We start from the raw sequence: 22,260 nt of genomic DNA on the forward strand, positions 1-22,260 counted from the left end.
CTCCAGCTCCACATGCCATCTATTTCTACTGTCAGCTCCAGAGAGATCTTAATTATAATGGCTTTTGGTGCTCATTCCTTCCTAATGCTGTAACAGGGAGATGATTGCAGCCATAAATGAGCGATCAGTCTATTCCCTGCTGGGTAGTAAAACTGGTTGTCAGGCTGGGGAGGGACGGCACGCAAGAAACTGCTCCCCAGCTACAGCTCACGTTGCTCACTCCAGATAAAATTGAATTTGGCTTACTCATAGCTGCGAGTTACAGGGCACAAGGTGGTAATTGCCCCAGGAATGGAGAGGGAGCAAGAGGTTTAATTGGCTGCAGAGCCTGGAAACAGCAAGGATCAATTCTGCACTGGCTGTAAATAGGGATGAGGAGTCTCTGGCTTCACAGGCACCGGCTCTGCGTTGCTGCTTCCTCATTCCCCCTCTCCTCGGGGCTCAGGAGCAGAAAGTCAGCAGCTCAAGCTCACTTGCTTTGCCCAAATGAAGACAAATCACAGCCAGGGCAAAGATTTCCAATGGATGTCAAAGGCCGGGATCCTTCTGCCAGCCTGCAAATGAGGCAGCAGCCGAGGAGCAAAACCCAGGGGATACATGGGACGCGTCCCCTCGCTTGGTGGGTGAAGAACGGTCCCAGCTGCACATCCTAGCACTGGAAAAGGCAGGGGAAACCCCACTGAACACCATTCCCAAGTATATGAACTGTCCTCAGAAATAAACCACGCTTTAAAAAGACATTTAAAGAGGGCTATAACTATTCACAGGCCCAGATTGAAAGTCCATCTGTGGAATTTCCTATGCAGCAGCAGCTCAGGTTAGAATTGGTGGAAATAAAGCACACAAACCCCTGCAAACTGATCTGAATCCCCTGCTTGCATCCTGCTCTGGAAGCACCTCACCAAGGCACACAACTGGGGCTGCCACTTCTCCACCCATGCCCTGCTAGGTCCGAACTTCATTCACTTTGCAAACTAAAAGCCATTTACTGCACACAGAAAACTATTAAGTGCATGTTAATGTGGCAATTAGACCTGATGATGGAGCATCCTCCATCCTCAGCCTCCCCAGGAAGCCAGGCACCATTTTAGCCATAGCACCGGGAGATGAATCAGCTTGGAGGAGTGGGGAGCAACACACAGTGGCCAGGTTGGACACAGGGGCTTGGAGCAACCTGGTCTAGTGACGGGTTGGGATGAGCTTTAAGGTCCCCTCAACACAGACGATTCCGTGGTTCTATGCCATCCCCTCAGCTCCATCCTCAGCAGCTGGATGCACCCCCTCAGCCAGAAGGAAAGGGGCTCAGGTGCTCATCTCTGCTCCTACCTGCATCCCTCATGTGCCCCTATGAGGGATGGGGAGATGGTGCCGGGCTCTTTGCTTGCTGCCAGAGCCGGTCGCAGCTGACTGAAGCAATTTTACAGCCGAAAGGAAAGCTGTGAAGACCTCTCACGGGTCACGGCCGGCGGAGCAAGCTGGCCACGCTGCTGCTATTTATGCTTCAGGGCTGCCACAGATTTATATCTCTGTCGTTACACATTGTTTGAGAAAGGAGGAAGGAAAAAGCACTTGTCCCCTTGTGAAGTTCCAAAGTCAGGAGATGCTGACTCCAGCACTGACAGTCCCCGAGCTGCTCGTGCAGATTTAGACCCAACCCCAACCAACCAAAAAGAAGATTTACTTCTCTGCTCGCTGTGCTATTTAAAGTACGATGGGGTACAAAGACACTGCATTATGCGCTGAAGAGTTATGCTCGTGTACAGCACCCACCCAATAGAAATAAAGTGGGTGCTCCTGCGCCCGACCCCGTGCTCCCCAGTGATTCCTATAGGAAATATCTTCATGGGACAGCGCTTTCCAAGGTGCCCGGCCCTGGGCAGTCACACAGGGATGAGCACCTGGTGCGAGCAGGGGTGCAGCAGGCAAGGACAGAGCAAGGAGCGATATAGTCCCCTAAAGGCTTTTAACACCAAGAGCACTCCTGCTCATCTGCCCCCATGCAGGTTTTGCCTGGCACAAGGGAAAGCAAATACAGTGTTTTCCAGCCATCCACTGCCACGTTTCCAGCAGCCCTTTGGGATGTGCCCAGCAATGGCTGGGGCTTCGCTGCACAAAAAGAGCATTCAAATCCCTTGTGTTTCTGTTTCACTGGTCCTGCAGTACTTCAGGGGTCATCCCTGGTTTCCTCATCTTCTCACAAGGGACAAAACCGGCCTGCCACTGTACTTGGCTTCCCCTCGAGGTCAGTAAATCAAGGTATTGAATTCAACACAGCAATTTAGCAGCTCTCAGCCCAACTCACAAGAACCTCACGCATCATTTGAGTGGGATTTTCGTAGCATTCACTTGGAAAAAGCACAGAGACAACTTCAGCAGAACGAAATCCGTTCTTTTGGCAAAGCACAAACCCCCTCACGCTCCATTGCGAGCACGTCACTGCCTCTCCATCACCTGCCTGGAGGTTATCCGATATATCCCAGGAAAGCCATGGAGCATGGATCTGGAGAAGGCAGCGGCAGGCTCAGTGCAAGCAGGGAACAAAGCATCAGTGTGACGCCATCAGCCAGCACGGCACCTCCCATCACATTCCCAGCAGCAGGAACACCCCTACATCACACTGCATTGCCCTCCATCACTCCACGAGGATAAAGATGTCCTGTGTCACAACATGGAAATCTTTGGAAAAGCCAAGTTCAGGACCAAGACCTGGGTTTTCCTCTCCTTTCGTCCAACAGCAGTGCCTGGCAGCACAGCCAACATAGACTCAGTCACAGACTGGCTTGGGTTGGGAGGGACCTTAAAGCTCCTCTAGTTCCAACCCCCACCATTAAAAAGGCAAATAAAAACTTGGAATTTGCTTGAAAATCCAGCTTGGATCTTTAGGAAAAGTAAAACAAGACAAAAAATAGAAACTTTGGGTGTTTTCTGTAGACTTTTCATGCTCCTTATGCTTTCATTGAATCATAGAGTAGCCCGGGTTGGAAAGGACCTCAAGATCATCCAGTTCCAACCCCCCTGCCATGGGCAGGGACACCTCACACTAAACCATCCCACACAAGGCTTCATCCAACCTGGCCTAGAACACTGCCAGGGATGGAGCACTCACAACCCCCCGGGCAACCCATTCCAGTGCCTCAGCACCCTCACAGGAAAGAATTTCCTCCTTAGATCCAATCTAAACTTCCCCTGTTTCAGTTTGAACCCGCTACCCCTTGTCCTGTCACTGCAGTCCCTGATGAAGAGTTCCTGCCCAGCATCCCTATAGGCCCCCTTGAGGTACCGGAAGGTCTTTCCCTCAGGGAGAACCAGCCTCCCATGCTTTGGCGAGCCCAGGGCTGTGGGTGCTCATCCCCAGCGCCGTGCTGTGCCACAGCCCGGCTCAGACCCTTTAACAAGTACAGGATCCCTCGCTCGAGCAGCGCCTCGAAGCAGAGATGTGAGCAGCAACACAAACACAACACATGCAAGCACTTAGAAGTCAATTAATAGCAGCGGAAGGCCCCTTGTTGAAGGCAGCAGAAGGAACGATGTTACATTTCCGGAATCATGGCTGAAATTTGCCATTGTGTGTCATCAGGAATCATTTAAAAGGGTTTTGATCTAAGTGCTCTGTCAGGGCTCTAATGAATTAACAGATGACAGATTGCCGTAATGAGAGCCGCGGCTTTCAAGACAAGGCGACATTGTTTTCCTGCTGTACCGCTCACATCATTTGGGATGTTTAAAAATAATGGTGGCAGAAGATTAATACCTTACAAGTGCTGAGACATTTCTCACACGCAGCAGAGCCGAGCCTGGCTTTTGGGCGAGTTTTAGGGACGTGGAAGGGAGCAGGGACAACAGCGTGGACGCCAAAAGCATCATTACATCCCTAAGGCTGAGACGTGGGGTGGAGATCACGGAGTCATGGAATGGTTTGGGTTGGAAGGGACCCTAAAGCTCACCCAGCTCCAACCCCTGCCACGGGCAGGGACCCCTTCCACTGGAGCAGCTTGCTCCAAGCCCCTGTGTCCAACCTGGCCTTGAGCACTGCCAGGGATGGGGCAGCCACAGCTTCTCTGGGCACCCTGTGCCAGCGCCTCAGCACCCTCCCAGGGAAGAGCTTCTGCCTAAGAGCTCAGCTCAGTCTCCCCTCGGGCAGGTTCAAGCCATTCCCCTTGGCCTGGCCCTACAGGCCCTTGTCCAAAGCCCCTCTCCAGGTTTCCTTAGGGAAAACATCATTCCTATCCTGCTTTTCCAGGGAGGGCACCTTCACCCCAAACCCCAGCAGATCCTTAGGGACCAGCCCCCATGTCCCTGCCTTGGGCACACAGGCAGTGGTGCATGGCTCCAGCACAGATCCCAGCCCGGAGTGCCGGCTGCTGGCTCCTGGGATAAAAATAAGGGAAAATCCAATGACTGGAGCGGGCCCGTCCCCGGTTTGAGCCACATTCCCTGTGCTCATTAGCTCGGTTGCCGGATCACATTCTTCTGCTGTGCAAAGGGACCACAAAGGCATATTCTATCCAATGTTAAGTAAACAAACGTTTGAAAACTGCCTGTTATTGATTCCATACGGCCATCTGGATTGAAGGAAAAGGCTCCCTCCCTCTTCCCCCTCCCCATGCAACCATCCCAAGGTTAGGGACTGGCAGCAGCTCAGCATGGCTGAAAACCACCTAGTTTCCTTCGCGGTTAACAACACAGGAAAACGTCGAGCTCGGAGATAAATGTTGGAGGCTTCTTTGGCTCCCATCTGGTAGCCAGCCTGTGCTGTGAAAACCCAGGATATACATATGCAAATATTCACAGCCTGCTTCCAAGATCTAAAGCATTTTTATGATGTAACCACAAAAAGAGGTTATTTAATGTTGACAATATGTAGCCGAGCAAAGCACCAGAACGCTGCATATGGTAATGGAACTGAGGAAAATGAAGCCGCGGTGCCCTCGCAGAGTAATGAAAAGCAGATTTCACCTTGAAGACTGTTTGAGCTGTTTAGCTTGTAATGACTTAGGGGAAAAGAGAAATAAAACACACCCAAAGAAGCGCTGGTGTGAAAATACAGCTCACCACAGAGCCACGGGAGACCGGTGCGCACGGCAGCATCACCAGCAGCTTCAGCACACCCTGTGCTGGGGATGCGCTGTGTCCCACTGGGGAGACCTGCAATCGGGCGTGGATGGACCCTACTGGTGATGCTGATGCCAACAGCACCTGCCCCTGCTGCAGCTCGACATGTGGCATCATGGGCAGCCACAGGGACAATACATCCCTCTCATCCCTTAAGCCCAGTGTGGATGGGGCTTTGAGCAACCTCCTCCAGTGGACAGTGCCCCTGCTCATGGCAGGGGGTTGGAATTGGATGAGCGTTAATGTCCCCTCCAACCCAAACCAGTCCATGAATCTGTAACAAGAGCAGCCAGGCAGTTCTGGATGGAGCATGCAGGAAGGACGGCACTCCATGGAGCCCAAGGGCAGCAGGCACCCATGGTGGGTACCTCTCCTTCACAGCAGTGCAGAGCCAGAATGAGCTGTGCATCCACCTTCCCCATCACCTCCCAGAGCTTGGGTACCACTCAGGTACCCACTTGGGTACCAACCCAAGGGGGGTTCAACCTCTCCTCTTTGGGCAAACACCACCCAGACCCTGGTATGCCGAGTGCCAAGGGCAACAGCAATGCTACATCCCTGTCTCCAGCCAGTCAAGCGGTAGGGATAAGTGGGGCAAGATCCCACCACCTGCACACAACGCATCACCCCCATATCATCTGAGCCATGGAGAAGACACTCAGAGTCAGCCCCGCACCCCCAATGCTGCTTTTATGTAGCAAAGACTTATTGCTACTGCTAAAATTAATTACGGCCTCCTTCTGTAACGAGCACCTCTGTATATTACACGAGCGCTTTGCCTGTCATCAACAGCCTCAGAGAAAGATGTTTGAATTAACAAAATATTACTGTGATCTTCTCCCTGACAGGATGGAAGCAATAATATTTAGCGAGTAACCGAGTTTGCTTTAATAATTTAGTAGACTGCAAAAACCTTGATCATCCGCCTGACTCCGAGAACAAAATAGTGGAGCTTTGTGCATCCTAAGCCGAGATAAAAACGCAGGCAGAAGAAAGAGGTTGAAAATCGTATTTTTAAAAGCTAATTAAAAACACAGCCGCGCGGAAGAGGCCAAAAACCTGCTCCTTGAAGCAGGCAAAGCCGCAGGTTTCCCTATCTGCCTGTTTGATCCGGGGGAACAGAGCAGAGGGATGCTGGCGCGCTGGATCCCTGGCCTGGCTGCACCCCAAGGGGTGACTGAGAGTTCCAGGTCATTCAGAGGCACCTTCCACCGGAGCAGCTTGCTCCAAGCCCCTGTGTCCAACCTGGCCTTGAGCACTGCCAGGGATGGGGCAGCCACAGCTTCTCTGGGCACCCTGTGCCAGCGCCTCAGCACCCTCACAGGGAAGAGCTTCTGCCTAAGAGCTCATCTCAGTCTCCCCTCGGGCAGGTTCAAGCCATTCCCCTTGGCCTGTCCCTACATCCCTTGTCCAAAGCCCCTCTCCAGGTTTCCTGTAGGCCCTCTCCATCCCCTGGGGCAAGTCTTGGGGTGTGTGTAGAAGGGCTGAGAAGCATCTCCAGCGCTGAAGAGCCCATGGCCAGAGCTGGCCCAGTTGCATCAGCCCAGAACAGTGTGTGATGGGAGGGATGCAGCTGCACGTCCATGAGCACCCATCACTCTCAAATCCCACCTCTCCCAGCTCACAAGCAGCTGGCACAGCAGCTCAGGGCAGGAGGCACCTGAGGAGGACTCTGTGCTCTGCTTGGCACCAGCCTGCGGATCCCAGCACCCAACAACCAAGAGCAGATGGGCTTGGCTGTCGCTGCTGCTGTTGTCATTAAGAGCCTCTCCTGGGAGCCCCCTGCCACCGAGGCAAGTAATTCGACACGATGCATTTTTGAGCATCCCTGCTGGAAGCTATGGATATTCCCAGCACAGGGCTTGGCAGCCTCCATCACGGAGCAGGAGCTGTCAGGGAGCCTTGGAGGGAAGCTTGGAAGGAACCAGAAAGCAAAGAATCCTCAGCTTCTCCGACAGGGCCAGAGCTATTAAAAGAGCACTCAGGTCCCTTAACATAAAAATGCATCAAAGAGGGAAACCAGATGAGAACGGATTCATTTGCCTTGGAGATACCCAGGCTCTGATCTGATGCCTTCCTCCTTCAGCAGAGCCTCGGCACTCACTGAAACGCCTTCGGGCAGCAGAGCTGTCGTGTCCAAGGCTGTATTTGCAGAGGGCATTTTAAGGAGCAGCCTCTCCAAGGGGCTCCCTGCCCTCATCAGCATGAGGAGCAGGCAGCCCCCAATGCACCGCAATGGAAACGAGATCCCTGTCCAGATAAACACGCTGTATCAATGGCAAAAGAGAGGAACCAGAGCTACATCAATGCCCAGAGCACCAAAGGCCTCGAGACCAGGCTTCAGACCTGCTCACAGTGCCATCGGCTGCCAGCCCGGGCGAGGGCCAGCGCTGCTGGGGTGTCTTAAGGGACCACCTGCAGGCAAATAAATGGGTGGCTGTCAGCATCCCCAGGTTACAGGAGATGGAGGGGCCCCATGGTTGCTCCGTGATGTCTCAAGGACTCATCTGCACGCGAATACCTGGGTGGAAGGTGTCCCTGCCCATGGCAGGGGTTGGAACTGGATGAGCTTTAAGCTCCCTTCCAATCCAAACCGTGATTCTATAAGTTAAAGGTAAAGCACCCAACAAGAGCCCCACGGATGAGGTCAGATGAGGGCACTAAGGACCCTGTACCCCCTCCACAGCCAGCTCAGCCACTGCCCGAGCCAGGCTGGCCCCAGCACACCGGGAAACCTCAGAAACCCTGATACTAGAGCAGGCTTTCCCCCAGGATGAGACCTCCCCATTGCCGCTGTGTGAGCGCACACGAGCCCTGCCTGCCTCCAACCTGCGGTCACGCTCCCTCAGCCCCACACGCCCCACTCCAAACCCACCTCTGCTGAGCCCCCAACCACAAAAGCCAGCGGCTGACGGGGCATCAACACATTGCAGCATCTGGGAGCCATCGCAGCCCCGGCGCTGAGCAGCGAGGCAGCAGGAGGTGTGATGGGAGCCAGATGCTCACCTCTGCCCATGCAGCCTAAGTGGAGGGGATTACAATAAGGGGACAAGTAGAGAGGAAGGCCTGCGAGGATACGTGGAGCCCCTGGAGGCCTTTAAAAGTGATTTTAAAGCCCCATTTCCCCCTGATTCCGAGGGGATTTTATGGAGTAGCGCCGGCAGAGCGCTGCCTGTGTGTTGTGAGGCCAGGCGACACCAAGCCGGGCTTCCAGCAGGAATAAACCCCTCGGTTCCCTGGTGTGGGTAACATTTGCTAGCATCCCAGCTCCTGGTGCACTCACCAGGGATGGGCAGCAGCCAGCAACAGCCACGGTGGTGAATGGGATGAGATGGATGCAGTTCTGAGCAAGACGAGCTAGTTGAAGGTGTCCCTGCTTATCGCAAGAGGTTGGACGAGATGAGCTTTGAAGGTTTCTTGCAACCCAAACCATCCCATGATTCTATGACACTTGCAAAGCAGTGGGAGATAAGCAAGCAGGGAGCCTCTCCCCAGCTTTTGCGTGAGATGGGTGCTCAGGGTGGTCAAAGGGCTCAGTCGCTGGGGCAGGGGCATTCCCAAAGCTCACCAGGACATGGATGCTCGCATCCGTGCCACCACGCAGCGCTCCAACTGCTCTCACACCATCAATGGCTTTGCATAGCCCTGGCCTGGCTCCACCAAAGCACTTTGCGCCTTCCCAGACCCAATGCAGCGGGTTCAGATAGAACTGAAATTAAGCTTGGATTGAACTGGGATGAAAACTACGGGAGAGCAGGAAGCCACGGAGCAGCCCACTGGTCTGAGATCACCCGCAGCCACAGCACCACAGGCAGGAGCTGGGTGTGAGGTGCAACAGAAGGGCCAAGCTCACTGCAGGCACCCTTCCGCCCCACGGCAGGACCAGCATGAGCACCCAGGCAATGCTGGGCAGAGGGTCTCAGAGGGACAGCTTCCAACCCAAACCAGCCTCTGTTTCTGTGATTTCCTCTCCGCACAGACAAATCCCTTTAAGGAATGAACAGGATTTTGCTTACAGCTGGAACCTTCCCATGCCTTACCCAAAAGCTAATTTCAGGCAGAACACAGCATCACCTGGGATGCAGCTTTCCTGCCCCTACACAAACCCCAAGGATAAATCAAAACACTTCTCAGAAGCCAGCACTGCTGCACAAGGGGGATGCTCTGCTGCCACAGAGATGCTCATGCAGGGACAGCCTCCTTGCCCTGAGGCTCCCAAACCAGCAGAGCAGCAGTTTGTCTCTGCACCAGGCAGCCGCTCAACGCAGGCAAATTAAAGACCCACATTCCCTGGAAAAAAGCCATTGCTCCCCTAGTCCAATCCCAGCAGCTCATCGGGAGTTAGCACCAGGCTCAGGAGCAGCTCCCCTTTTTGGAAGGAACTGATGTAGGCGGGCACAGTCTCAGCAGCTGCTCAGCACCTTTAACCCCACATGGACACCCAGCAGCCCGGAGCCCACAAACCGCCCAGGGATGAGCCTTACCAGGCAGGAAAGCAGCAAAGCCTGCAGGACCCAGCGCTCCTCCAGGGCGCCCACGAGGCTCCATCCTGCTCCCACTCGCTAAAGGGGAAAGCGGCCGCTTAATGAAGTTAAATAAAGCACCGGGGCGGGGGGGCGTTTCCAGCCTCGGAGCTAACACCACTCACGTGCGTGCTTGATTGATCACCTTCATTGATCACCGATTGATGGTTCATTGATCACCGACTGATGGTTCATTGATCACCGATTGATGGTTCATTGATCACTGATTGATGGTTCATTGATTACCGATTGATGGTTCATTGATCACTGATTGATGGTTCATTGACTGATTGATGATGGGCGCCCGCCGCTGCCCGCCCCGCGCACTTGTGGGCTCAAACCAGGGGCGCACCAGTGGGAGGCGCCCGAGAGCGCGGGGCCGAGCGGGGCCGAGCAGACCCGAAGCTGCTCGGTCAGTTCCCCCCTAGAGCCCCAGCCTGGTTTGGGTTGAAGGGACCTCAAAGCCCATCCAGCTCCAACCCCTGCCCCGGGCAGGGACCCCTTCCACTGGAGCAGCTTGCTCCAAGCCCCTGTGTCCAACCTGGCCTTGAGCACTGCCAGGGATGGGGCAGCCACAGCTTCTCTGGGCACCCTGTGCCAGCGCCTCAGCACCCTCACAGGGCAGAGCTTCTGCCTAAGAGCTCAGCTCAGTCTCCCCTCGGGCAGGTTCAAGCCATTCCCCTTGGCCTGTCCCTACAGGCCCTTGTCCCAAGCCCCTCTCCAGGTTCCCTGCAGCCCCTTCAGGCACTGGAGCTGCTCTCAGGTCTCCCCTTCAGGAGCCTTCTCTTCTCCAGGCTGCCCCAGCCCAGCTCTCTCAGCCTGGCTCCAGAGCAGAGCTGCTCCAGCCCTCGCAGCATCCCCATGGCCTCCTCTGGACTCGCTCCAACAGCTCCACGTCCCCCTGGCGCTGGGAGCCCCAGAGCTGGGCACTGGGATGTGATTCCCCCATTGGACTCAGTTTCTCCATGGTTGGCACCCAAGCACCCAGTAACCTCCTGGGCAAAGGGGGTTCAGGCACGAGCATCCCTTAGTGCCGAGAGCTCCCCCCAGCATGGCCCATCGTGCGCGTGATGCTCATTTATTTTTAATCCTTAATGAGATAAAAGGTTGGGATTGCTTTTAAGCCTCAAATTGCCTTGGCCCTTTTTATCTTTAAAAAACACAAGCAGTTTTGGAGGGTATTTATTTGGGGTTTTTTTAAAGTTTGCTATAATGATTCCTGGGAGCTATTATGCTGGAAACACGGCGCTTTCAAAGGCGTTTGGGATGCATTAAATGTTTCATTCCTCAGTCTCCATTTCTTTGTGTTGCTTTTTTGATCTCCATTCGGATTGATTAAAGACACTGACTGCTCAATTTTGATTAAATCCTAAATCATAACTGCCTTACGAAACAACTGCGAAAGCTGACATTTATGAAGTTCAGTGAACCAGTTGTAAGAACAGGAGTGCGAGATGGAAAGAAATAATCAAGGCCCTTTCCAAACAAACACGGGTTGACAGCAAACAGATGGTTCCAGGCTCTCACTTGTAAACTGGAAAAATTAAGATTTGGCAGGTTCTGGGAATCAAAAAAAAAAATGGTTACAAAACATCTTAAAGTTTTCCCCTTCATATCCTGGTGTTGCTCCGGGCATCGGTTCAATGTTTTCATAGGCTACTGCACGGAAAAGGTTCTGGATACATGAAAGCAGCTGGCATAAAAGGGCTTAGAAATACTAGTTAAGATTTATAGCGAGGGAGGTTGCCAGCATCCCAAAGATGCAGTGTTTAAACCCCAGCTCCTCAGCCCACCAATAAATCACTGTAACTCCGCAGCGGGGCTTGAGTTTCATCTCCAAAGGTGCAGGGAGAGTGGGCAGAGCGTAACCTTGGTGGGGTTTCCCGTGTGTGGTGTTGAGGTACCCGTGGTAACGCCACACCAATGCCTTTGGGCACAGCACAGATGGGTGGAATCAAAGCTCTCCCTAATGCAGGTTTCCCCACACAAGGGGATCCCAGCCAGGGACCCGCTCCTTGCAGACAAACGTTTCCTCCTCCTCTGAGCTGCCATGGAAAAGAAGATTGGGAGAAACACAGGCAGGATGCCCCGGATCCCGCAGGGATGAGCACAGGGGAATGGTGATGCCAAGACCCTTTGGCATGGCCTAAACCTGTCTGGACTTTGGACGTTGCAATACCAGTGTGTGCTGGTGCTTATGGGCATGCAGCACTTATAGATCCCCTGCATCCGCAGCAGCCCTTGGGCATGCACAGGGTGGATGTCCTGGGTGCTCCTCACCCATGAACCCAGGAGGACCCTATTGCTGCCATCACACCTCATGGGTGCTGCTGCTAAAGGCAAGGCACGGTGAGGGTGCTGAGAAGAGCAGCCCTGGCTCCCAACCACCCTGAGCACATCCCTGCGGCCAGAGCCATATCCCAGCGTGTCCAGCCCCATGGCACACCGGCAGCAGCCAGCTCTCCAGGGTTAACAACTGAACCGCTCCGTGTTCTCCAGAGAGTCAATGGGGCCTTGTCTGCAACCTGAATTACTGGCCTGCAAACAATCATTTCGGAGGCAGCATCCAAGCCCAGTTCCTCCCCTGCTCTCCCTCCCCCTGGCCCTGGAACAGCCACTGAAACCATTTGCAAACTGTTTGCAATGGCTCTGGGCGCAAACAGGAGGTGCAGGGATCTGCTTCCCCCCCCAGCAAATACACACACACAGAGGCTGAAATGGTTTTAGTTTGAAGATCAAAGAGAGGCGCAGGAAGGAGGGAAAAGCACGTCCAGGGGAGAGCCCCGCATGTGGTTCTCCTTTGTACCAGAGGCGCAGTGCAGGGATGCTGCATGGGGCTGGAGGGATGCTGCATGGGGCTGCTGGAATGCTGCATGGGGCTGGAGGGATGCTGCACGGGGCTGGAGGGATGCTGCATGGGGCTGCTGGAATGCTGCATGGGGCTGGAGGGATGCTGCACGGGGCTGGAGGGATGCTGCACGGGGCCGCTGGGATGCTGCATGGGGCTGCAGGGATGCAGCACATCCCAACGAGGAGGCTGAGGCTCTGGCATCCTTTCAGGGTGTATGTGAAATACCCTGTGAGAGCTCAAAGCTCCCTTGAACCAGCTCTCTGCCCAGCCCATGCCAGGGTCACCGTCTGTGGATGGAGAGGAGCATGTGCCGGTTACCTGCAGTGCCTCTTGCTCTCCCTGTAATGCCAAGTCCGTACCACGTTTCCGCAGGACACGGGATGCCCGAGTGAGGCCTCTTCAGAGCGATTGTCCCATTTCTTCTTCCCTATAAGAACAAAACCATGCAGAACCAGGGCTCTGCTGCCTGTGCTTCCTCCCCAGGCCAGGCTCGCTGCAGAGGTGCAGCAACACGTTGGAGAGGGAAGCAGGCAAACACTTGTGAACCTCACAGCGCTGCTCTGATCCTCGCTTCGTCTCTGGGTCAAGGCCGCTTTCGGCAGAGCCTGGTTTATCATTCCTACATCTAAATCCCTGGAAAAGAAACCCCCGTGTCAGGAGCTGCTGAAAACTCTGCTCAACAGAGGGCTAAAAATGACCTCCTCCAGGGAGCAATCCTGCTCTGCCCGGGAGGGGAGTGGAAAGAGGAGTTAATGGGGCTTTTCCATCTCTGGTTCCTATAATGCTGCTCCCACCCACGGCTCAGGCTGCTGCTGGCTCTTCTGGAGCTGCAAAGCTCATCCCTGCAGATCCCAGCCTTCCCCAGCAGGAACGCTGCCCCGCTGCAGCCCAGCTTCCCGATGCCGCTCCTCTCTCCCGGTTCTTCTCCATCTTCCCCTTTCCCCTCCTGCTCCTCCGAATGGATGCTCAGACAGACGCTGGCTGTTTCCAAGGGACCACCTCCCGTTGCCAGCTGCTCTTTGCAGGAAGAACCCACTTCTCTGTGCTGAGATAATAAATCCGGCGAGGAGGAATGCTCCGGCCGGTGCCATGGAGGGGAAGGAGCCCCAGGGGCTCATGTGCAGTGTGTGGCTGTGCTGGAGACGTGCCCCGTGGCACTCGAGCTGGCAGACGGGAGACATGGCTGTTGCCTCAAATAAACAACAGCAAACCCAGCAACCCTCAAGTGCAGTTGGAAGAGCATCCCCATGGCTGCTGGCTCAGCAGGAGCTGGAGGGATTTCCCTCGGAGCCACGGACCCCGGCTTGGCCAGGGCTGCCCTGCCTGGGACCAGGCACAAACTGGGGCCGTGTCCATGCTGGACCAGGCAGGAGAAGCATCGCAGCCTCAGGTGGGCAGAGGGTTGAGCTGTGGCTGCCCCATCCCTGGCAGTGCTCAAGGCCAGGCTGGACACAGGGGCTTGGAGCAAGCTGCTCCAGTGGAAGAGGTCCCTGCCCGTGGCAGGGGTTGGAGCTGGAGGAGCTTTAAGGTCTCTTCCAACACAAACCATGCCATGATTGTATGATTGCTGGGATGCTTTTGAGCTCACTGTCTGCATCCTGCCATCTCCAGGCTATGCCTGAGCATGACCAGGGCAGCAGGGACTGGTCAGATCATCACCAAACCACAGCCAGCAGCCACCTCAGCCAGCCTTATCCAATCTACCCCGCTGCCTGGCCCCCTTCAGCTCCATTTCCCATCCAAATTCCCGTTTGTTCTTGGTTTTCTGCACGTTTTGGTACAATTTTACATTTCCCTAGAGGCTGCTGGGTTTCACCACCTGCATAAACCCACCATCAGCCTCCTGTGGCTCCCGAGGAGCCAGGGCCGGTGCTTCCAGCTCGGAGCCACATGGCCACTGGCTCAGCTCATGTCCTGGCTCTCAGCTTGGCTCAGCCCTCCACCGGTGCAGCCGCTGGGCTACAGCACGGCAGCAGATGCTCAATGTCCTGCACTCAGATGTCCTTCCAGTAGGATGAGACCAAGCACGATCGCACGGCACTGATGGCCCGGTACATTGGCCATAAGACCAGGGTGGTTTTTAGCAATGCAGCCTTGGGGTGATGTGGGGCTGCTGTTTGCTCCCCACCCACCCCACAGCCTTTAGCAGCATCATTTCCCTTCGTCTGCCCTCTCCATGATGTGATTTAGCACCATTGCATTGCTGGTCCCATCTGGGATGTGCACAGCATTGGGGACCACGTGCCACTGCAGCAGCATCCACAATCCTGGTGGTCCTCAGTGCACCTCCCCATGGTGTTCCGTGGCAGGGATGGGTGAGGAAGGCTGTGCTGCTGCTGGCAGTCGGTTTGCCCTGTCTATAGATAAACAGAAATGCCATCATCACCCAGTGTTTAATTCACCAACAGGAAAGAAAAGAACATGGGGTCACCCTGGAGGAACTTAGCACGGACATTAAAAGGGTATCAAAGCTCTGCAGCTCTTTAAAGGGTGCTTTAAAACACAGAGCCAAGCCCAGATGAGGAAAACTGGGGTTTCTGCCTGGTGAGTGATGGCATGAGTGTGGCCGTGAGACATTCAGTGGGGCAGCCGTGGGTTAACTGGGGCTGCTGGTGGCAAACTGCTCACCTCCATCAGCAGCAGGCATGTAAGGCTTCAGTCTTGTCTGAAAACCTCTTGGAGCCTGGCTCTAAGTACCTTGGAGTTTGCAGGGAAGGAACTAAACCTGAGCCCCAAGCCCACCCTAAGCTCCAATCCAATTATCCATCCAAGAGCAGAAAATCACAGATGGTTTTGCATGGATTTTCTGAAGGAGCACTACTCCAAATGCTGTTATCTGGGGAACCGTAACAAAATGTACACGGGCACTTGTAACTGCAGCATCTGGAAGGAACGGATAAAAATCTACTTATGTGCACAGGCAACACTTCCAAGAGCGAGAGTGCTGCTGCAATTCATCGCCTGGATGGGAAGCGGGTGAGCACTGCCTAAATCCAGGGCTGGGAGCCACTGGGAGTCAGCATTATCCACAGCATCCCGCCTGTGCCGCAAGCGGGAGCAAAAACCCTTCCACCCCCCGGGATTCAGCTGCTGCACGGATCCAAACCTCAGGCAGTGATTTGCAGCTTCGGATGCTGAAGGGGAGTTTGGGAACAGCTGTAGAGCAATGGAGAGGATGTAATCATGGAGGATGCTGGAGGGAGGGAGGCAGACAGCTTTGTACTCTGGCTTCTTCTGGCAGGCGTAATGGAAGGGGGGACCAGGCTTAAGGGAAGCAGAACAAAGGAGAGAAGTAATGGAAAGGCTCGGCAGAAAGGGGGGACTTCTGAAGGCTGCAGTACTGAAGGGGTTTTTAAAGGAGGCATTTGAAAAGAAAGCTGCCTGCACTTCACAATGCATCTGAGTGCTCTGCAGCTCAGCACCAGAGGGGCCGACAGCACGCAGGGGGGAACAAAGAGAGGTTTAGAAGACATCCAAGATACGGCCTGACTGTGCAGGGAACTGGCTCAACCATCTCCCAATAGCTGCAGAATCACCCAAATTCATCATAAAACTGCAGGGAAGGGGGGTAAAAACCCCTCTGAGAAAACATTAGCATCAAGCTAAAGCAGTGCCCCGTTTATCTCAGGTATAAATACCATCATTAACCTGCCCGCTGCATCCGTTGTGTACCACGAGGATGGCTCCTCGTTGGAAAACAGATCAACCTTTAGGAGTCTGAACCCTATTTACGCAATTGCGGCCCCATCAATCATTCAGATCATCAAGGGCTGCTTCATGAATGCCTTTGCTGCTGCATGCTCATGAGGGCCCTGCACATGGTCTGGCTTTATAAATATTCCCCAGCACGCAGCAACAGTCTTTTAGCAGGTAATGAAACCTATGACACGCTCCGAGTCTATAACCGAGGGTTATTTCATGGTAGTTTCCTTCCACTCATCCGCTCTTGCACTGGGAAAGACTGGGATTTCTGGAATGGCCGTGGTGAATTGCCATTTTCTGCATGGTTATGAATGTAGGAGAGAGCAGTTTAATGCACAGCAAAGGTGAAGCTCTCTCTCAAGAGCAGAGGATTAAGCTGTGCAGCAGGGGAAGGGGCTGCTGTCACCTCTCCCCATCGCAGGGGTGCACAGCACTGATTGCAGGTGCCAGCCTGCATCCTCCCGCTCATCCCTCAAGGGAAAGCTCAGGTTTGCACTGTGGCTCCAACCATAGGCATAGAATGACAGAATTCCAGATAGGTTTGGGCTAGAAAGGACCTTAAAGCTCATCCAGTTCCAGCCCCTGCCATGGGCAGGGACACCTTCCACTAGAGCAGGTTACTCAGAACCACATCCAGCCTCACCTTTAACATCTCCGGAGATGGGACAACCACCACCTCTCTGGGCAACCTGTGCCAGTGCTTTACCACCCTCATTGTAAAGCATTTCTTCCTCACATCCAGCCTGAATCTTCCCTCTTTTAGTTTAAAACCATCACCCCTCATACTGAAAGGCCACAATAAGGCCTCCCCAGAGTCTTTCCAGGCTGAACGGCCCCAACTCTCTCAGCCTTTCCTCATAGGAGAGCTGCTCCATCCCTCTGATCACTTGTGACCTCCTCTGGACCCTCTCCATCAGGTCCATGTCTTCCCCGTTTCCTCAATACCAACAAGTCTTGCCACAGAAGCACAATCCCCTATTCCCAAAGCCGCTTGCGCGCATCAGTGGAGCAATCCCCACCTCTCCCTTCTCCCGGCTGCTGCAGAGCAGGCAGAGGAAAGCAGCGACTGCTCCTTATCACAGAGACTCAGCAATGCAGCCACTGACTCCCACCTCCGGTTGTGCTGGTTGAGGAGCTGGGTGTGCTCCTTAGAACCCTCATCTTGCCCATTGGGAGCAGCTGAGCATGATGAGAGCAGCCACCCCCTCTGTCCCCTATGGTGGGGTTCAGCATCTCCACAGCCCGCACCTCCTATGAGCCTGCTCCTGCTCCTTCTCTGGGTGGCCGCTTGGATCCTCTGGGATCAGGCTGGAGCTGGGGGTCACCTTCCTTCCTAACACCTCCTGCCCTCACCTCCTGAATTCCCCAGGTGTTGCCTAGTGCCCGGTGGGGGAAGGAACACAAGTTTGGCCAGTGATGCCTGGCTGTTGGCTTGGTAGGACCAGGGAGCCCATGGCGAGGCCGCTGCTGTTTCCCAGCATCCTCCTCCTTTTCCTTGTAGCTGATGGGATTTAACACCGAGTGATGCTGACCCAGCAGTAATCTAAACAATTTGCCATCGACAGCTCGCTCGCCGTGTGCCGTGCTTTTGACTTGCAAATCGCTTCCCTGGATGGCTGGGGTGTATTTATCAAACAGGGCTGGTGCTGCAGCTTTATTTAGCTCCTTCTGTTACCACACTGGATAATTCATGAAATTGCCTTAGGAAGCTGGGGAGGAATTCAGATGGTGCTGACCAGCCCTGAACCACCGCTGACGCCTGCATTGTCTTCAAAGGAAAGCTGAGAGAAACTACAAGTGACCCATAACCCGTGATGGGAGAGGGCACAGCGGCGAGCTCACCTCTGGCTCAGCCGGCAGATTGGAGCTGGCTCTGGAGCATCCCTCTGGGTTTCCATCCCGGATGACGGGAAGCCTTCCCGAGCCCAAACTGGCGTGCTGGATGGCATGTCGCTTCTCCCGTTGAAACCAGGCGGGCACAAGGACACCAATGGGAGGATGAGGATGCTGTTTTGGAAAGCAAATGTAATTCCCTGCTATGCAGTGAGAAGATCCCATCTTTAGGAGACCTCATCATGTGTCTGGGTAAGGAACCTCTTGGCTTTCCAGCTCAGTGCCTGAGCCCTGCTCTGTGGGAGGGAAATCACAGCATTCCTCCTTGGAATATGATGTTTTGCAGCACCATGCCTGCCATGGGATGTGCATCCTGGCCCTCCTTCCAGCATGGGACCCGCTGAGCCCGGAGCTCTTGGTCCAGCCCCTTCCCTGGCCGTCACCGCAATGCCACTGCTGGCAGCACAGATGTCCTGGAGGAGAATTAAAGATCCCGGTTAGAAAGCAGGGCTTGTGCCCATGACTGATCTCAGCACTGGGAGCTGTTTTCATCCCAGACAGGGAGGAAAGGCAAAATTCTGAACTTTTCAAGGAAAAGCAGCTGAAACGTTTTCTCTCATCACCAGCCAGGGAACAGAAGCATCCGCGAGGGTCCTGATTCGGGTGCTGCAGGGGAAAGGTGTGAACCTTCCCATTGGAAATTTCATCCCAGGAGAGGCATTTCCCTGCTTTGACACCCCATGTGCAGACAAACACCAGGTTTCAGCAGACGTGCTCTGTGGCTTTAAGAAGAGTGAAATAAGTGAACATCAAAGCACAGTTAACCAGTAACAGTGGCACAAACTGACACGAGGGCCGGGATTCAAAACAGGCCTCTCTATGGAAAACATTCTTTTCCTAGAGGAAGTATCAGGCAAAGAGTCCTCCAGCCACAGGCAGGGACCCCTTCCACTGGAGCAGCTTGCTCCAAGCCCCTGTGTCCAACCTGGCCTTGAGCACTGCCAGGGATGGGGCAGCCACAGCTTCTCTGGGCACCCTGTGCCAGCGCCTCAGCACCCTCACAGGGAAGAGCTTCTGCCTAAGAGCTCAGCTCAGTCTCCCCTCGGGCAGGTTCAAGCCATTCCCCTTGGCCTGTCCCTACAGGCCCTTGTCCCAAGCCCCTCTCCAGGTTCCCTGCAGCCCCTTCAGGCACTGGAGCTGCTCTCAGGTCTCCCCATCTCCTCTCCAGGCTGCCCCAGCCCCGCTCTCTCAGCCTGGCTCCAGCACTGACAAATCCCCACAAAGCCTTCACCTCTAAAGCCAGGCTTCCCCAGAACCTTATTTCCAACCCGGGTATCTCTGGGATGGCGAAAACCCTTCCCCGCCCGGACCCGTTCCTCCCGGCAGGGGCGATCCCTCCGGGTCGGCAGACCCAGCTCCGGCTCCCAGCGAGCCCCGCACGCCCTCGCCAGGGCGGAGCAGCGCCGGGGGTGCGCCCACGGCCGCGGCTGCCCGCGCTCCTCTCCGCGCCGCTATTCCCGGCGCCCCGTGCCTGGAATCGCTGGCGTTTTGGCAGCCGCCGCCGTGCAACGGAGCCGGGGCTGTCGGGGCGATTTGTGGCCGTTCGCTTCACGGGTTTTCTTCCTTGCGCTCAGCAGCTGTCAGCGCGGCCGCCCCGTTATTGCTGATAGGCGCTAATCACGCAGCAGATTCCCCACATAAATCAAGGGGCAGGAGCAAATCAAGTTGCTTCACACTGAGGTCATTCCCCCCCACACACACACACAAGCGCCACGGAGGAGAGGAATACGAACTCTTTCCTCCTGCTATTAATAACGGCCCTCCCGGCGCGGGGGGGCCGGGGCACGTTGGAAATCACAGCTTTTGCTCCATCGGCTGAATCGCGGGGTTATGGAGCTAATGACGGCCGCAGCTCTGCAGCGCCGGCCCTGATCCCTGGGCTCTCACTTGCTGCCAACAGGGATCCTGTGGAAAAGGCTTTCCTCTCTCCCCCCGTCCCCGGCCCTAGCGCACAGCAGAGGTCAAGCAACGGGATCGTGCACGCTGTAAGTGACAGCTTCAAGTACCTCAAGGGTGCTAATCCAGCAGGAACCCTTTTTTCCCCCTCCTATCTCTATTGCGCTGGCAATGGAAGGCGCTTCCCTGCCCTCACCGCTGTCACTCCGCTCGAGTGTGAACGGGACAAATTTAGCCCTGGTTCCGTGTCAGATGGCACAAACCCAGCCTCAGGCTGCTCCTCACCGGGGTGGCTTTCTGCTGGTGGCAGGGGGCCAGCATCACCCCAGGACCGGTGTCAGGATGTGGGGTGGACCTTGGCCTCCAGCAAGTGGTACCCACCATCACACCGAGCTTGCACCCCATGTTTTGAGAGGCTGGGCTCTTGTTGTCACAAGCCTGCAGGGTGGGAAGTGGATGGGGCTATGGCTCTGTAAGCATGAGAAGGGGGTAACCCCAGTGCTCCCACACGCAGCTCCCATCAAACCTTACGGACCTGAGGAAAAAAGCGGTTTTTCTCTTGTTAGAGCCCTGCAAAAACACCCGCTTCCCAGGGGAAGAAAGCACCACGGCTGACCCCAGGGTGATGGCGATGCTCCTCACGCCGTGCAGGGAAACCCAGGCACCATGTGATGCTCTCCCACCTCCATCCTTCCATCAGCACAGCTCCCATGGCACAACATGAGCCTGTTACTAATCCAGGTCACTTTTTTATCGCTGAAGCTTTACGCTTCATGTCCCTCCTCCCACATCTCTCCCTGTGCCTCTCTGCTGCGTGGTCAGTGGTGGCTGAATTAGCCCATCATTATGGCCCAGGGTCTGAAACACGCTGGCTGCTCACGCCGCAGGCAGGACACGGTGGCACTCGAGATGTGCCCACGGAGGTCAGGAAAGCAGCTCTTCTGTCATTACTTCTTTAACCTACAGACTCCAAATCAGGAGCCCCGACTGCTCATTAGCCTCTAGAATGATGCCTCCCTCACAAAAATGGTTAATTTGCTCCCCAGTGTGTCTCATACAAAATGAGGAGCCAGCCTTTGAAGGCAAAGCTTTTATCCTTTTCAAACACATCCTCAAGTTATCAACTTCAACACAACATCAAGGCCTGTTTTTGTTGGAATAATTTAACACTAATAGCTCGCGAATGCTGCCACCACTCTTGTTACTGAGCTGTCAATGGCTGCAGAGACGGGTTTGGTTCAAAGGCAGTGCCAGCACCCAGCCAAATGGGGTTTGGTTAAAAGAATCCCTTCCCCCCCCCCCCCCCCCCCATTTCTTGTAGGCACTCTGGCTGGGTTGGCAGCGCTGGTGTTGGCTGCAGTCATCTTCCAGTTAACAGCAGCAAAACGTCCTGTCCCAGGCAAAGGAGCCGGACTGATGAGCTGCACTCCAGGAATAGCAATTGAAGTACCCACAGGGGAAGAACCAGTGCCGGGGATCACTGCTGCCTGCCTGTGGATTTCATAGAACCACAGGATGGGTTGGGTTGGAAGGGACCTTAAAGCCCATCCAGCTCCAACCCCTGCCACAGGCAGGGACCCCTTCCACTGGAGCAGCTTGCTCCAAGCCCCTGTGTCCAACCTGGCCTTGAGCACTGCCAGGGATGGGGCATTCTGCATTTTAGCGCATGGCTCTGGTACACGGCTCTGAAACAACCCCGTCTCAGCAGGACCCCTGTGAGCCTGTCCTCAGCCGCAGTTTACCTTTCTTTAGCCGCCGGAGAGCTGGGATTCAAACCCACCATAAGACAGGCTGCGCTGGGCCACTCGGGTGCCTCCCCGTGCTGCTCCGTCTCCTGACACCGACAGCATTGCCCAGCCTCCTCTTGCCATGGCAAGGAACATATCCACCCGTGCACTGCAGACATGGACCCCGGCTGGCAAAACACATCAGTGAGGAATTCACTGCGATCAGGAGAAACAAAACTGATGTTTCAGAGCACATCCCGCTCGAGGGATGCTCTCCCACACAGCCCCATCCACAGAGCTGCTGGTGCAGAGGAGCAGGGTGGCGCTGGGTTGTACCCCTCAGGATGGGAGCACCTCCTGCTCCTCGAGTCCCCACAAGGCCCTGGGCAGGGATGTTTCCCCCCATCCCTGCTGTGCCAAACCTCTCCAGCCACATTGGGCTGGCTCCAAGGTGGAGCAAACCCCGGGTTCCCAACCATAGGTGCCTCACCGCATCGCATGCTGGTTTTGGCTCCCGCAGCAGAACGAGAGGCGCTCGCCTGGCTGAGTCAGAGCT

General features: G+C 55.1%; 1 long non-coding RNA gene across 2 annotated transcripts in view; it reads right to left on the bottom strand.

Moving 5' to 3' along the window:
• Positions 1-9,671, bottom strand: part of LOC136018892 (uncharacterized) — a 34,263-nt gene extending 24,592 nt beyond the window's left edge. For both annotated transcript variants that reach the window (XR_010614625.1, XR_010614626.1), the window contains exon 1: positions 9,597-9,671. This is a non-coding gene — a long non-coding RNA (uncharacterized LOC136018892). The remainder of the gene's footprint in view (positions 1-9,596) is intronic.
• Positions 9,672-22,260: the final 12,589 nt, after the last annotated feature.

Source organism: Lathamus discolor, chromosome 8, assembly GCF_037157495.1.
Source record: "Lathamus discolor isolate bLatDis1 chromosome 8, bLatDis1.hap1, whole genome shotgun sequence".
Lineage (NCBI taxonomy): Eukaryota > Metazoa > Chordata > Aves > Psittaciformes > Psittacidae > Lathamus > Lathamus discolor.